Genomic DNA, 18,029 nt, shown 5'->3' with positions numbered 1-18,029 from the left:
AGTTTGGAACATACACCTAATTCTGAGTCTGGCTCAGTATTTAACATATTTAAGGAGACATATGCCAGACAACATGTATAGAGTGTTTTTCTTCTTTATCTTCAAAACAAACCTAACACTGGGGCGATAAACACTGCATAATGAGGCAAAAAGATGATAAAATCATATGCAAAATCTACTGTAAACGTAATACATTTGACTGTTTATTCTATTAAGCGCTTTTGGTGGAATGCAGCTTCTGCTATATCAAGTTCAACGCTTAATGCCACATATGTACAAGAATAGTTACATTCAGGAATACGCTAATTCAAATCCACGGCAACTTGTTCAAAAACTAATTTCCACCAAATATCGAAAACGCCAAATGTGTTACGTTTATATTTTTTTCAACAAGAAGTTACAGGGACATCCAAATTAAGTATTTTACGAAAGCTAGTAAGCAACTTTTATTTTACACAACATTAGATTTACAGAGCACTATTTCATGTTTCCACGACGTCAGGTGACGTCAAAGAACAGGAAAGCAAACCTGTCATTTCTTTTCTAAGTTAAAAAAATTTAGTTCCACACATTTTTCATGTTATTTATATATCCAGACAAAAAATTCACCTTTACATAAAATGCACCTTTATACTATTATTTGTCTAATTTTTGTATAATGTCTTTTAGTCTTTTAATGCATATCGTAGATCACTTACGTCCAAATATTTCTGTTCTGTTGAATTCAATACATTCACCTCATCACATCCACCTTACCCGGAAGGTATCGTTTCGATCTGATGATTTTCGAAAAGCGTTAGTAATTATTCTTCGACACACTTTAAATAACCCCGTGTATCCTACTTTAAAGTAATGCACAGAAGCGTCAAAACAAACCAACGATCTTCGACACACTTTAAATAACCCCGTGTATCCTACTTTAAAGCAATGCACAGAAGCGTCAAAACAAACCAACGAATGCACAAAAAGCCAGGTCTAACTGCGTATGGAAAATAATATTGAATTCATTGCTGTCGTCTGTTTATCTTATTAAAATGAAACTAGAATTTGTTGTTTCATTCAATGGCATTACATAGTTATAAAATTATTATCACTTGGATATGGAAGATGATCAGCCACGCAGTGAAGAAAAAAAATTATATCGATCAAAATTGAGGACGAATAACTTGGCATGTTTTAAAATATGTTCGACAAAACATTTATTTTTTTTTCTATTTTGTTTTAAAAGAGGTAATGTTTTTGCATTAAATGGTTTTGTTGTACTATTTGAATTGTGGTATTTTTTCTTAAATATTTTTTTCATATTAATGTCATATTGTAAATTTTGAATTTACTGAGAGGTTGTAAATACAAAATGTTTTATAAATATTTTGTTGTTACACCCCACCTGAACCACCAAAATTTTCATTTTCATCTTATTTTAAAATACTTTTGCCTTTCCGACACGAAAGTAACTAGATGTTAACATATTAAGGAAATTTATATTTAAGAGACCTGAAGGGCTGTGGCCATTTTTAATTGCTTTATTCACATCCATGTAATGAAGAGCTCTGTTTAAAGATATTCAAAAATGCTCTAATTTTAAAGCCAAAATATATTGGATTTTTCTTACCCAAATGTTAGTTTATGTCCAAAAAAATTATACAAAAAAGTTTAAGGCAGATCTAATGGTCAGTTTGTTGACCATCCAGCCTCGTTAAATGAATAGAAAATTGAAAAAGAAGAAATTTCTAGAGGGTTCTTTACAAAATATTTTTTTCAAGTCTACTGCTAGCTATTTGAAAAACATGGTCTTTCTTATTACAGGACCGTCTGTTTAAATGAATTCAAGAACATAAGCATAATCAAGAGTCCATTGTGAAATATTTAATTAAATACACAAATATTTTGTTTTCATTTTTTGCACATTTTCTTTTATTGGATAATGTACATTACACATGTTTTCATAGAAATTTATGTAAAATATAGATTGATTGATTTTCGTTTTACACATTTAACGTAATAATAAAAGGTAATCTGATGCGTGAATAATACTGATAAAGACACTTGTAAAGTACTGAAAGTACTTAATCTAGATTTAAGTTGATTGGTTTTGGTTTTGATATTTTGTGACTTTCAGTTTGCTAAATTCAGGGATGCGAGATTGGTATTCATTGAAAATTGTTTCATTATTATTTTCCTTACCTTACAGTATGTTATGAAATCTAATATTGAAAAAATCAAACTAGATTGATTTCTCTCAAGCTCAAATCTATGCTTACACCAATTCAGACCTCTCTAATCACGTGAAGTCAAAAATCCTTTCACTATATTTGTCAGCTATGTTTTTTTTTAATACACGCGTTCAATGTCGCTTGTCCTGCGCATTACATCGAGTGTAGCAATTATGTCATTATTGATTTAACGTTTACTGTATGTTTTGAAAAAAAATTTTATCTTATACGTTTTTTTTTTTTTTGTTTCTTTTCTTGTGATATCTTGCAATAAACAGAAAAAATTATCTATTTACCATTGATTTTCCATTTGCTTTCAAATAATAAAATTTCTCTTAGCCATACAAAAGTTTTAAGTGAAATCGGGTTTTAGATAAAGTATACATTTCAATAAACATTCGTACGGGAAAGAGTTATCTTATGGAAGCATTATATTTTAATGAGAAAAAATAATAATAATCATAGAAATCTTTATAGAATTTCAACAAAGTTAACCTACCTATTACATCTATAACTGCATAATACATCAACCGAACTAACTAGTTTAGTCACCAGTTTTTCGAAACGATTACGTAAAGATCATTTTCTTGTCGACTGAGCCCAAACAATATACTGGACAAACATGCACGTTATGTAACAGGTAAAGTCTCATATTTCCAAATTTAAAGGCATGAAAAGAAATTGACATGGTATGTTAGCTCGGGCGAATATGTTTGTGCAATGGGTAGAAGTAAAGGTACAGATTCAAGGTCTTTGCATGGATTGCACGCATTGATGACTTTGTTACCGTCGATGTTACTGCTCAACAGAGCACTACATACCCAGAACAGAAGTACTTTAAACCATGACATACAATTTGGCGCCTCATCTTAATTTCCGGTAAGGTAATCATGGTTCCCTGAAAGACGGTTTTTTGAACGATTGAAACTAAATGGTAAAAAGAATTTGAATATGCATGAACTTTTTTATTTACCGTACAAGTGCTTTCCGGTGGGGGGGGGGGGGGGGTTACACTAGTTACGCAGTAAGCTTTAAACCGCCTCAAATACCTCCGCGCATGTGGTAGAATAATCGCAACTTTAGTGTAGTTAATCACGCGTTGTGTTTTACCATATAAAACGCTTACATAACCACCAGCGTAAATAACCACTTTTACAGTACATAGAATGGAAATTCCCTGGGGTTCTTTATATAGATTTAGTCAGTTTCGAGCATCAGAAATAATTTGCAACAATTTGAATTCAATTAATGTAATACACATTTCAATGTTTATAAAGTATTAACAATTTTAAAAATATAGATATAAGTTAAATGTTTTTTTTATGTCTGAGTGTTAATTGATAAGGAAAATCTTGTACGTAAAAACTAAATATAAATTTAAGGTTTAAACTATTCAACTTGATTTGATCAATTAATTACTGCGCCCTTTTTGTCGGAGTTGTAATTAACGATGTCATATATTGATGGCAGATACTGGAAAAAAAGTTTCTTGCAAAATATTCAAAAAGAAATCCAAATAATATTTTGAAACAAAACAAAAATCAAAATGATACAAATTTTTGACCTTAAGAGACCTTTTCCCGTGATGGCAGTCGTATTTTTTTCGTATATTTTTTAAAGGAAATTTTTTACAGTAATACACTAAATTGCGACAAAAGCCCCAACACAGAATATCAGTGCATTAAATACTACGCTTTCTATATTTAGTTGTGAACATACACCTAATTCTGAGCCTGGCTCAGACAACATGTACAGAGTGTTTTTCTTCTTTATCTTCAAAACAAACCTAACACTGGGGCGATATACACTGCATAATGAGACAAAAAGGTGATAAAATCATTACAAAATCTACTGTTAACGTAATACATTTGGCTGTTTATTCTATTAAGCGCTTTTGGTGGAATGCACCTTCTGCTATATCCAGTTCAACACTTTATGCCACATATGTACAAGAATAGCCACATTCAGGAATACGCTAATTCATATCCACGGCAACTTGTTCAAAAACTAATAGAACAGGAAAGCAAACCTGTCATTTTTTTCAAAGTTAACAAAGAACTGGGTATGTTAAGCATAACATATCGGCCCTGTCGAAATGTGAAAAATCAAACACATGATATCTTTAATATGTTCGCCGGAATAATTCATGTAGGACACCCCCTGTATGAAAATAACTTATGTTTGCTAAAATTCACGTGCGTTTGGTAATTGTAAACTCCGAAACCGGACAACGTTTACGGATTTTGTAAAATATATAGGTTTTTGTAATGTTTGATCTGATATTTCTACAAGGTCGCATTCGAGTACATACACAAAAATTTCAGAATAGCACAATATTAGACTGCTTATCAACATAAAAACGGAAAAAATTATGTACAAGACTGCAGCCACTTTCGTTTTTATTATTTTCTATTTTCAAGATGAACCAAAAAATGGATGTTTTCATTGGTCAGCTTAGACATAAGATGAGTTTCTTTATTATGACAATGCCTAAATAAATACTTAAATGTAAAAATCGACATATGTTGACAATTGACTTAAATTGAAGAAAAATAAAACGGTTCAATGGAGAACCTGGAGTATTTTGCCCAGTATATTTACTAGTACATGGATGTCATAAGTCCATGTAACGAGACTGTCTAAGGGTTAACCGCGTATATTATATAATATTTACATTTTTCAGTGTCTCTACCTGTGAATACTGTGATTTTGTACTATACAGTCCAGTAAAGTCAAAGGATGTATTGTTGGGGTGCAAGTGGAGTTTGGCTTATCTACATTCAAATTTTTAATCATACAATTCCCGAAAATTATATAAATATAATTTAAAAGAAACCATTCTTTGAATATTATAAGGTGATAATTACGGTCGAGTCGTGATTAAATCTATCATAAAGCCCTTCGGGCTTTATTAAATTTGATCACCCGACCAAAAGTATCACCACATAATATTCAAAGTACTTAAAAAACAACAAATCCTGGTATGGTACTATAGACCCGGGCGCGCCTAACCCGGACGGGTGATAATCAAAACGGAAAAAACTCCATACGACAAGTAAACACAAATATGGGAAGTATGGATAAAGCATGGACACATATAGATAAATAAATACACATAATTAAATACACACAAAACCACCAAACCAGTTTTTGAAACTTGGCTGAAGAAAGTATTACAAGGTAAAATTCAATTATACAGTACTATATACATTTTGCGTAAGAATGTAGGGATTCAACACTAATGAGAGGTCTAGCTGTGTTTAGTTTTTTAAATGACAACTTGAATTCTAGAAAATACATTAAATAACTTTTTACATCGTTCATGGATGTCTTATTAATACTTGCGTTAATTATTTCATGATAGATCTAAACTATCTATTACAGTAGACTGTATGTAATAATTGGTGTTGGATTATCATTATTAACAAACAATAACAGTTCAGATTAATACATTGTCAAATATATATTCATGTCGCTGGAATATTTACTGGAGGAATTTAATCGCCGAACAGGCGTGTGTCCCGATTTTTAATCAATTGATCGATTTCATTCATATTTCTTCTTAAACATTCAATCTAAAGTATAATATATACCAGACTTTGACCCGTGCGTGCACGGGTTGACTTTTGCATATGATATCTGACATTTACCATATATATACATCGACACACCATATTGTTGACATTTAAATAACCCAGCTTTAAGCCTAAAAGTATGTTATTTATTTCACTACACTCTGCTTAGATAATCTAACTGTGTTTCGAGACAGGCCTTCACCGGACTTAAAGCTTATCTTCCCATATACCCGTAATGTAGCAAAAAATTGCAGAATCGCTCTGAAACGATTTTGGAGAATATTAATGAAGCTGCATTACTTTCTTATAATTTAATCTAAAAAATTTAATTCGAATTCAACACTTCTTCATCAACGTTTTTTACTCCCTTCAATATTTACAATTATTTTATTGACATTCGGAACTCTCGGGATATTTGCGCAAGATTGCGCAAGATTGTAAAAAGTTTAAATGATTTCCGGATTTTTGTTAGGAATTTTCGTTGATTATTTAAAATAAGCGAAGCTTGATTGGGAAAAAAAACAAAAACAAATCGGTAATCTTCAGGTACAAATGATGTTTAAAATATATAAAACAAAACACGGTACTCCTCTGATTTCTCGGTATTAAAGCCCTAAAATTCGAGTCTTTTATCGGGATCAAGAGAATACAGCTTTTTGCAGCTTTATAAATATATGAAAAACAAAAAACTTACTTTCCTATGGCTGGAAATGACAAAAAGGCCTTTGATTTTCCATCTTTATATAACAAATACAATTAAACTGCTTTATCTTTTAAGCTTACATGCAATTATTTGATACATGTACATTTCAAAATCATTTGAAAAAATGAAATAAATTAATTTCAAATAATAGACACGTACATGCTCAAGCTATAGATCGAAGAAAAAGACTGAATTTTCTACTTAAATCTGCAAGTTTCGTTTATGAATTTATGAACAACAGCGAAAATTAAAATTCATGTCATTAGATACGGCCGGCCTTGAATTATTTTGTTTAGTCGAGCAAGCTTTTTGAAAACCTTTTATTTGTACAGCTCTCACTTCTGTCAACACTGGAGAAATAGTATGTAACATGCTCAAAACAAGGATGGCAAGCACATGGTATTGCTGTTTTCATTTTCCTGTCTTATCATCTTAAAGAGAGGACAAGAAACGGCAAAGACATTGTGGGCAAGTTTTTTAAGATTATAGGAGTTGATATTGCTGCTGATTTCTATTAAACCACCGATGAATCGGGAGCGGTCAAAAATTGCCCTCTGAACTATGTAATCATGCAGATTTTAATTTTTACCTCGGCTAAAAACCTATTACAGTAACTTTGTAAGAAAGATGTTCGCATGCATTAAACATTTAAATTGATTTGTTTATTATCATGCTTTTAGATGAAAAAATAAACTACATTGATTTCAAATACATTTTGCCCACCGTCTCAGTTTGTACATTAATCTTTTTGTACATCGGGCGTTGACAGAGATGCAAGCGAAACTTGCGTAACGCGACCTCTTGTGAGAGAATGCAAACTATTATGATGATGATGTATACATTTACATGAAACATGAAGCATGAAGCATGAAACATAAATAATTTATTAATGCAAAAGGCAAATAAATAATGTATAAAATATGTCTTTATTTACATTATATAACAGCACACCCTTTCTGTAATTATTATTTGAGGAACGTTATCAATACATTTCATGACGTCATGACGTTATTGGTTAACTGAATAGCTATAAACAATGCTATGTTTAGATAACTATTATATGGAAACCGTACAAGATATTTTAAAAAATTAAACTTTTTGAAACCGGCTAATTCTCCAAATATTTCACTTAAAATTTCATTAATTTTGAAAACAGGGCCAATTTTACTGTTTACCCAGTTCTTTAAGTTCCACACATTTTTCATGTTTTTTATATACCCAGACATGAAATTCACCATTACATAAAATGCACTTTTATACTATTATTTGTCGTATTTTTGTTTAATGTCTTTTGTGGTATATTTACGTCCAAATATCCCTGTTCTGTTGAATTCGTTTCGATCCGATGATTTTCGAAAAGCGTTAGGTATTATTCTTAGACACACCCTAAACCACCCCGTGTTTCCTACTTTAAAGACATGCACAGAAGCGTCAAAACAAACCAACGAATGCACAAAAAGCCAGGTCTAACTGCGTATGGAAAATAATATTGAATTCATGGCTGTCGTCTGTTTACCTTATTAAAATGAAACTAGAATTTGTTGTTTAATTCAATGGCATTGCATAGTTATAAAATTATTATCACTTGGATATGGAAGATGATCAGCCACGCAGTGAAGAAAAAAAAAATTATATCGATCAAAATTGAGGACGAATTACTTGGCATGTTTTAAAATATGTTCGACAAAACTTTTATTTTTTTCTATTTTGTTTTGAAAGAGATTATGTTTTTGCATGAAATGGTTTTGTTGTATTATTTGATTTGTCTTTTTTTTTCTTATATATTTTTTTTCATATTAATATCATATTGTAAATTTTGAATTTACTGCGTGGTTGTATTTCAATAAATTTTCATAAATATTTTGTTGTTACACCCCACCTGAACCACCAATATTTTCATTTTCATTTTCATCTTATTTTAAAATGCCTTTTGCTTTTCTGACACAAAAGTAAATCGATGTAAACATATTAAGGAAATTTATATTAAAGAGAACTGGATTGCCGTGGCCGCTTTTATCGCTATATTCACCTCCTTGTAATGAGGTGCGCTGTTTAAAGAAATTTAAAAAATGTTCTAATTTTAAAGCTAAAATATTTGGATTTTTCTGAACTAAGTGTTAGTTTATGTCCAAAAATATCTTATAGAAAAGTTTAAGGCAGATCTAATGGTCAGTTTGTTGACCACCTAGCCTCCATAACAGAATAAATAAATTGAAAAAGAAGAAAATTCTAGAGGGTCCTTTTTTAAAATATTTTTCAAGTCGACTGCTTGCTATTTGAAAAACAGGGTCTTTTTTAATATTACAAGACGATCTGTTTAAATGAATTCAAGAGAATTAGCATAATTTAAAACTAAAGGAGAGACTATCATGAACCATTTAAATGAATACACATAGATTTTGTTTTCATTTTTGCACATTTTATTATATCGAATAATGAACATTTTACATGTTTTCATAGAAATTTATATAAAATATAGATTAATTAATTTTCATTTTATACAGTGAACGTAATAACAAAAGGTAATCTGATGCGTGAATAATACTGATAAACTTAAGACACTTGTAAAGTACTGAAAGTACTTAATCTAGATTTAAGTTGATTGGTTTTGATATTTTGTGACTTTCAGTATGCTAAATTCAGGGATGCAAGATTGGTATTCATTGAAAATAGTTTTATTATTGTTTCCTTACCTTGCTATATGTTCTGATGTCTAATATTAAAAAAATCAAAGTAGATTGATTTCTCTCAAGCTCAATGTCTATGCTTACACCAATTCAGACCTCTCTTATCACGGGAAGTCAAAAATCCTTCATCTATATTTGTCAGCCATGTTTTTTTAATACACGCGTTCCATGTCGCTTGTTCTGCGCAGTACGTCAGGTATAGCAATCATGTCATTATTGATTTAACATTTACTGTATGTTTTGATATTTTTTGATTATATACGTTTTTCTGTATTTTTTTTATTGTAATATCTTGCAAAAACCAAAGAAAATATCTATTTAACCAATGATTTTCCATTTGATTTACAATAATAAAATCTGTCTTGGCCAAACAAATTTAATTTATTGAGTAAAATCAGGTTATATAGATGAAGTATACAGTTCAATAAACATTCGTATGGGAAAGAATTATCTTATGAAAGCATTATATTTTAAAGATAAAATTAATAATAATTGACATGGTACGTTAGTTCCAGCAAAAATGTTTGTGCAATGGGTAGAAAGTAGAGGATTCACCTTATACACCTAATTCTGAGTCCGGCTCAGTATTTAACATATTTAAGGAGACATGTGCCAGACAACATCTACAGAGTGAAGAAATATTTCAACACTGGGGAAAATTAGATTTGTTAAAAGTTTACTTTCATCAAAATTCACACATTTGTTTATTTCTCTTCCAAAACGTAGCACTCAATGGAAACAGCAATTTGAAAAAACGCTGTATAATCTTATTTGAAGAAATAAAATAGACAAACTATCTCGAAAAACATTGCAATTAAACTATGAAAAAGGGGGATGCAGAATGACAAATGTTGAAATATTTCTTAAGTCTCTTAAACTAACATGGATTAAGAGACTAACTCAAGCTGGATAGGTATTTTTTCTGAAATTACTGGGTGTCAGACCAATTAACTATGTCATTTTGGACCTGAATATTGTAGACAAAGGGCAAAAGCCACTCGTAATAATTTCTGGAAAGAAACCTTACTTTATTTATGTGATTTTTTGCAAAGTATAGAGACTGATAATATCAATATTATGCTTGAGCCACTATGGTACAATAATAAAGTAAAGATTCAAAATAAATTTGTATTCTGTAAGGCTTTTTTGAGAAAGGATTTCATATTGTTCGTGATTCTTTGATGCTCAAGGTGAATTTATTAGTTATGAGAGAATCACTAATGATTATCCAGTTAAGATTTCATTTACTACATATGAAGGTTTGAAACATGCAATTATTTGTGCTTGGCCAAATGTTACGCAGTTTCCACATGAAGTAATAATCAAACCATATCAACTTGAATCTATCAAAATACTTTGCTTGTGTAAAAAAGGAGCACGGAACATGAATGATCACTTAATGGCAAAATCAAATCATAAACCTATTTGTGAAAACAAATGGGCCTTCAATTTTAATTTACCTCTAGATTTTAACTGGAAACAGGTTTATTCAAACCCTAGATCTGCTACAAAAGATTCAGGATTGATATGGTTTAACTATAGAATTATCCACAGAATATTAGGTACTAACAAAATGCTATACATGTGTAAAATTAAAATTTCCCAACTATGTTTAATATGTTTTTAGAACCTACTTAATACTATAAAAAACTACTTTTTTGTTTGATTCGGAAATGCATATTATTACATACTTTTTTTCAAACATGAACGTCGATAAATCTATGTTTTATTGAATGAGACCTGTGTATATACTTTTAAACTAACCATACTTTGCTATTTTTGTATGAAAGTGAATATTTAAAATACTGAGATGAATTTAACACTGTACAGTGTGAGATTTATCATGACCAAATTTTAGGATTGTACGAAGAAAAGGCAGAAGAAAATGACACATTCGTAGCACAAACTTACCTTTCTGTTGCATTCATTACATTCACTTCATCACCTCCACCATATTTAGATCGTGTCGTTTCGACCCGATGATTTCCGAATAGCATTTATAGTTATTTTGTGACACACTTATAACAACACCGTGTATCTTAGTTTAAAGACATGCTAAGAAACATAAAAACAAAGCAACGAGTGCACGGAAAGCCAGGTCTGTCTATCTTATTAATGTTAAACTAGAGTACATGTATGTGGTTTAATTCAATGGCATTATGTAGTTAATAAAATAAGTATCACTTAGATACGGAAGATGATATTTTGTATTTACTCAAACCACCTGATAAGACACACTATACAAATATTCTTAAATGTCATGTCAAACTTCGGTTGGTATCTTAACTTCATTAAACAATGTTTACATCAACTGAGCATTTCCTCTGTTTTTTATTGTACGAAGTGTTCCGATTAACTTTCATTTGATAAAATAAGCCAGTCTTCCCATTATTGATATTCGCATGGAATCTGTTTTTGTCTCTATTAATCTCTCCATGTATAGGGAATTAATATGTCACTGAAGAACTCTTGCCTTTATACGGTGGCTACTATAGGACATATATCTATTAAATATCTATTCGTGGCCATGAAATAAAAGTCGTTGGGTCTGATCAGTACCGTAGTGTGGATTACATTCACATGATGCTGCAACAAGCTTTGTATTTATGCAGTTTGTAAAACTGCATTACCAAAAATGTCAGCCATTTACTCAAATTCTCGTCAGGAACAATATATAACGCAGATAATAAAACACGATATGTGTACCTGCCTGTGTTCCTTGTGTCAAGGATCTCACGGTTGTCCCCATAAAACCACTACCTTGTGAAATAAATTTTTCATCAGAATATTTAAATCAGAGTTAAGAATTGAATCCTCTTTTTTTTTTTTTTAAAAAGTGCATTTAGACGAACTTTATTGGCGTTCAAAAGAAGATAGAGCCTTTATTAGTCTAGAATATTCGAATCAGGGTTTTTTTTTAAATCGAATCCTTTTTAGAAAAGGTGCATTTAAAAACAACCTGTGTTTGCATTCAAAATAAGCTAGAGCTTTTAATAGTCTGGGTAAACGTTAAATATTTGGGCTGTAAAGGGAGATAATCGTCGAAGAATTTTAACTTTAAAATTTATACCGTTGACTAATTTATAATACATACATGTGTAATACAGTATTCATTTATAATTCATACCCCATACACCTGTATAAACATTAACAATCAATACAAAGATGCATTCTAATGAAATTAGTTTCAACCCTTCGCCCTATTCTGAGATATAAAGTTCATGACGGCTGAAGAACTAATTAACTAAGGTACTGCACACACGAGGATCCAGTACTTTTTTCCGATGGGGGAGAGAGGTTTCTAAAGGATATATTAATTAGATATGCCAGTGTTGGGATTCGAGGCATATTTTTAATAATTTTGTTATATAAATTTAAGAACTTCGATTTTTCTAGAGGGTAGGGGGTCCGGACCCACCAGAACAACCCTCCACTCTTTCCTTTAGATCGACGAATGCTGAAAATGCATTCCTCCTTGTCTGTTGATTTCATGTACAAAACGTGCAAATATGTCTAATTTCGAACACTGAAAAATTTGGTGTTCGCTGCTTGGAGACCAGTGGCCATGTTCATTAAAGTATCTAACAATTAATTTTAAGTCATGTAATAGGATATATCTTAAGAAATAGCTTCTGACCACTCTATGACATGAAATAAACCGAAGCTATCTAAGATGTACCCTAACTTATGATATCTTAGATTGACCAAATTTCTTTTTTAAAAATCAAATATCAACAAATTGTATTGTGAAAAAAGTATTGTATATATAACATATACATACTGGAATATGTTTTCTAATGTGGTCTTGGTATTTGATTTACCAATGACGATTATCTATTTTATTTGCTAGATTTTAAATCTATCATGTTTAAACGTTAATTAAATTGCGTGCCTTAAATGGTTTTTTTTCTAACTTCGTCGCCAATTTTAAATATTATCGAACTTTGGTCACCTTACTTAGAATCGAAATTCTCAGACACATTGTTTTAAACACTCCTACACGCAATGATACCAGATCGAACTCATGTGACTCCAGGGTAGAGGTCGGGGGTAAGATATACTTAGAAAGCAGGAAAATAGGAACCGTCTTAGGGAAGTGCAAATTTTCGGTTCTTCACGTGAATCTGCTATGTTTAAACTGTACCGGTTTCATGCAGGTAAATGTAGACAGCTGTGTGTATATGAACACGTACATATGTAACATCATCTCAATGACTTTTTTTATCATTTTGCCATTACATTTACATTCAGATATATTTCACCGCATATTATTTGCTTAATTAAATGCAAATTACAATATTATTACATATTATTTGCTTGATGAAATGCGAATTACAATAAGCTCATTTAGATCTACAAGTTAATATAAGACGGGAATTTTTTGGCAAATTTCGAAAAGAAGCCATGGGTAGTATCAGTGTCACCCATGTCATCTATCAAGTCTGACTGATCGGAGGTTGCTTTAAAACTATGATTCATAAAAGATGACATTATCTTAGATTGTTGTTTGATCAATAACTCATTTTGTTTCAATAGCTGTTGAATCTGATCGTTAATCAACATGGGCGCTGCCATTTTGGACATTCTGCGCATCTGAATCTGTGCATAACACAGAAACTCTTTCCGCCCCAGTGGGTTTTTTTCAATGAAAAGTTCTCGGCCAATAACGGCTCACATGTGTCACCCTCGTGACTATGAGTCGTAGCAGACGAACTGCTTTGAGGTCTAATGCTCACAGACGGTTTTCCACGACTGTTCATATCAATAACCTAAATCAAAATAAGAAATAAAAGTTCACAATGGCGAAAGCTGAAGTTGGAAACTTAAGTCACCAATTAAAAACCAGACCGCATCTGATGTAACAAAAACGTTCTGTGTGTAACAGAGTACATCTGTATCAATTAATTTGCCATTTTTTATGTGGTCAGTCTAAACATTGCTCTGCAGCTCTGTTGCTATAGCATTTTGTCTCTTTTAAGAATATAATTGTGCATAATCATTGTTAAAAATTCTGAGTTAAATTTAAACATGATCCACTAATGTAAGTCATTTTGTGAGACTTACCAGATATTCTTTCTGTTAAGTGCAGATAAGTCATGAATCTGGCATGTTTCTAACTTTTTGAAAAATTGTGAAAATATTCATTTTTTAAATACTTTTAAAGTCAGAAAGTGGCACATTAAACTTACCAATCTGTTTTAAGTTATAAAAGAACATTCATCTATACAAGATATTTAAAATCTGTCTTTGGACTGTCAATTATATTGCAAATGTGTTGTCTTAAAGTTGGACATTTTTTTTTACTTTTAAAACTCTCCAGAAACTGTAGTGTAGCACTATATTTACATTGAAACATGTATCTTATTGAAAAAAACGACATACAGCCTACTCCGGATATATTGAAATTCAGGGGACCATGCAAATTATTTCATTATATCCGTATTTCAATATAAGCGAAATTGACTGACGTGAAGCCGCCATTTTTGAAAGTTCAATCCCGATGTAAGCATAGAAAACCAAACCCGAACAAATTATTTGGTCATCATTTATCTATTACAATAAACGGACTACATGGAACATTAGTCCATGAAAGTTTGATCAAAATTATAACCGAAAGTTTTGTAAGTTTCATTTTGTTACTACCTTAACCTAATCATAATCTCGGATCGCATTCTTTTACGATTTAGAAAAACGTTAGAGAAAAATCACCAGACGCTTCAAATATTGGTGAACGCTGCTTGTATATCATCGTAAGTGTACCCGCGATAATCTCAAAATCCTTAGCTATTTTGAATTTAGGCTTTGTCCTTTCATCAATAGCCATAACTAGTTTGTATTTAGCGTCCGGAGATAAGGTATTTCTTTTCAGTGGGGTTGCCATGTTACGTCTAGCCTCAATACAACCGTATTCGTAAAAACAAAAAATTAAACAGTGAATAAATTTTACTTTTTAATAGAAGTATAAAACACACCTGAAGAGAACTTATCAATTCACACCTTTGTATATCAACCGGTCAGTCTGGCATAATTACTGTCACCAACCGTGACGGCAGCCGCCAGGGAGTACTTCAATATAACCGTTATAAAAACAACTAATTATCACCTTTGTGGACCGATCAGTGGCTTCAATATAAGCGATATTTCAATATAACCGATTTCATTATATCCGTGAAATCAATGCAAAGAATATGAGAGGCAAAAACTGGGGATTTATTTCTATTTCAAAATAAGCGGAATTTCAAAATAAGCGAGTTCAATATAAGTGGAGTAAGCTGTATATATTAGCAAGTCATACAATATTTGACTGAATTGTATGGGTGCTTCAACACATTTCAAGGTTTGTTTTTGTATAATCAATGCCATTTAATCACGAGAAAACATGGAAAAAGAGGAATTTAAATATAAGCTGAAGTGGAATAAACTTATCTATGTTTGAAAAATCTTATTTATCTCACAATTAATGAAAGAACAAGTAAGCAAGCTAACACGCCCCATTTCTGGACAATGCTACACATAAAGACAAGCAGAGTACCCATAAATGCACTAATAAATAATCACAGGGACGACAATACTGCAAAATTCAAAGTACTAAAAGCCGGGTTTTTCTAGTGTGTAATTTTGCCTATAGTTTAGTAAAATCTCTCTCTTTCTCTCTCTCTGTCTCTCTCTCTCTCTGTCTCTCTCTCTCTCTCTCTCTCTCTCTCTCTCTCTCTCTCTCTCTCTCTCTCTCTCTCTCTCTCTCTCTCTCTCTCTCTCTCTCTCTCTCTCTCTCTCTCTGTGCTTATTATTTCACATTAATAGTTGATTTTCAACTGACAACCTTATTACTTTAGTACGGGGGTGGAAACTTTAAATTTAATGAATAAACAAAGATTGCACTCCTTTAAAATACTAATATTGATTGAAAAGAAAGAGTACTAGAATAAACATATTGATACATATATTGATTTTTTCATTCTATTGACACTCGATCTAGTTATCTTTTGCTTCAGAAGGTAGGATTCAATTTCATAGCCCCCCCCCCCCCCCCCCTACAAAAAAACTCAACTCCATGGGAAAAAATGATTAAAGATATATTTGTAAATTCATTGCATTCAACAGACGATGATTTACTTTTAATGCGGCAGTGGTGTGAAACCCCTTGCCAATGATTGTTTATCACCTTGAATGATTAAAGAGTAAGGAAGATCTCGAAAAAAAAACATTGTCCGACAGTATACGTCAATGAACTTTTATTGTTTGAGGGATGTGGATGCAACCGATATCAAGCCTGCAAAATTAGAAGGCAAGCAAGGAATACAAATACCAAATTTTAAACAACGCAAGAATTGATACATGTACTCTTAAATATATTTTAAATTATACTTAAAACATATAAAAATTCGGAAAAAAATATTTAAAAACTGTAACATTATGCTTTGTACTAATGTAAAAGAAATTACATGATTAGTTAATAGCTTTATAGGTGTCTTATTGTTAAATGTCTCTCTTTCTTTCAATCTCCTAATAATATCTTTTATTTAGTTACAAAAGACTCAAAATTGAAGAGATAGAAATACATGTAATGACTAATTTTCTACCCTAGACTTTTTTTGTTAGACGAATTTTTTTTACAAGGTGAACCTTTTTAGTGCAAAGGTTCAGGGGAGACAATCTTAACTGTAGTAATGCAAATGTAATGAATAAGATTTCTAGGAAAAACACTGATAAAAACTAAGTTTTTAATGAAAAGCAAAATAAAGGTTATCCCACTTTTATTTACATATATTGGCTTAAGTGGATTAAAATCGCTTGTGAAATAAAATTTAAAAAACGCATCAAATATCCATATGTGGATTTTATCTATTAGTAACAAAACAGAAGACAGTTTCTTACTAAAGAAGGAGTCTTATCTGGTTTTCGACTTGTCAAACGTAAATTTGATTAATTGTTCATTAAATCAAGATAAAAGGAAATTAAAATTGTATATTTTTCTTTCATTTCTACTATCATACAACTTGGAATAGAAAAAGTAATCAATGTTTAGAATTTAACAAGGACAATATTTTTGGCGTAATATTGGCGTAGGAAAATATCACATGTTTTGCATTTCAGAATTGCTTCAGATTAATGAGTCTGTTTTAGCATTTTAAGATCAATTCTATGTAAGAATCAAAATTCGGTGGCCACGCATAGTCACGGATTCTCTTCATACTTGACAATTTGATAGACTTTGGTGAGTAAAAAAGCCTAACACCATTTGTTTGTTGCTATGTGGTCCTGTTGCCATGGTAACCGAGGGTAAAGATGTAAAAATGGCATTTTAATACTCATTTTAGAACATATTGTGAGTAATGTGCAGACTTTAGGGTTTCCAGGGTAGAATATATTAATAAAAAAAGTTGTCAATCTTTAAAAGAAAGATAAAAAATCGTGGAGAAACGCATATATTTAGAGCCTTTTCATGGTTACCAAACAGAAATTTTAAAATCTGTTTTCTTCATTTAATTTGAATAAAAAGTGCAAATCTCGGATTTTTTGGTAAGCACTATTATGATTGTGCAATTAAAAATTTAGATATAAAAATGAGAACTGTTGCTATGGTAACAAGCTGAAAAAAAAGAAAAATTATTATATTTTTAGGCATCTTTGAATGGATATTATTCACTTATAATGAATAAATATATAAAATCAAATGGTGAGAAAAAGTAAGTCCTTAACTTTAACGACATTGGAAAAAATCTGATATTTTATAAAAATAATTGCCGTTGCTATGGATTTTCGAAAAGTAAGTATTTTTGTGTGATTTTTTACACAACTTAACTTTCCATAGCAACAACACTTCTCTGTTGCATAACAAAGCTTTTTGTGG

At 31.1% G+C, this 18,029-nt stretch overlaps 1 long non-coding RNA gene across 1 annotated transcript in view; it reads right to left on the bottom strand.

The window, feature by feature from the left end:
* The window catches only part of LOC105342409 (uncharacterized), a 53,136-nt gene extending 43,780 nt beyond the window's left edge, over window positions 1-9,356 (bottom strand). Inside the window, exon 1 of the long non-coding RNA XR_004597962.2 lies at window positions 9,185-9,356. This is a non-coding gene — a long non-coding RNA (uncharacterized lncRNA). The remainder of the gene's footprint in view (window positions 1-9,184) is intronic.
* Window positions 9,357-18,029: the final 8,673 nt, after the last annotated feature.

The sequence above is a fragment of the Magallana gigas genome, chromosome 10, assembly GCF_963853765.1.
Source record: "Magallana gigas chromosome 10, xbMagGiga1.1, whole genome shotgun sequence".
Classification (NCBI taxonomy): Eukaryota; Metazoa; Mollusca; class Bivalvia; order Ostreida; family Ostreidae; genus Magallana; species Magallana gigas.
The sequence above is the reverse complement of the archived record's forward strand: the minus strand, read 5'-3'. Positions and strand labels throughout refer to the sequence as shown.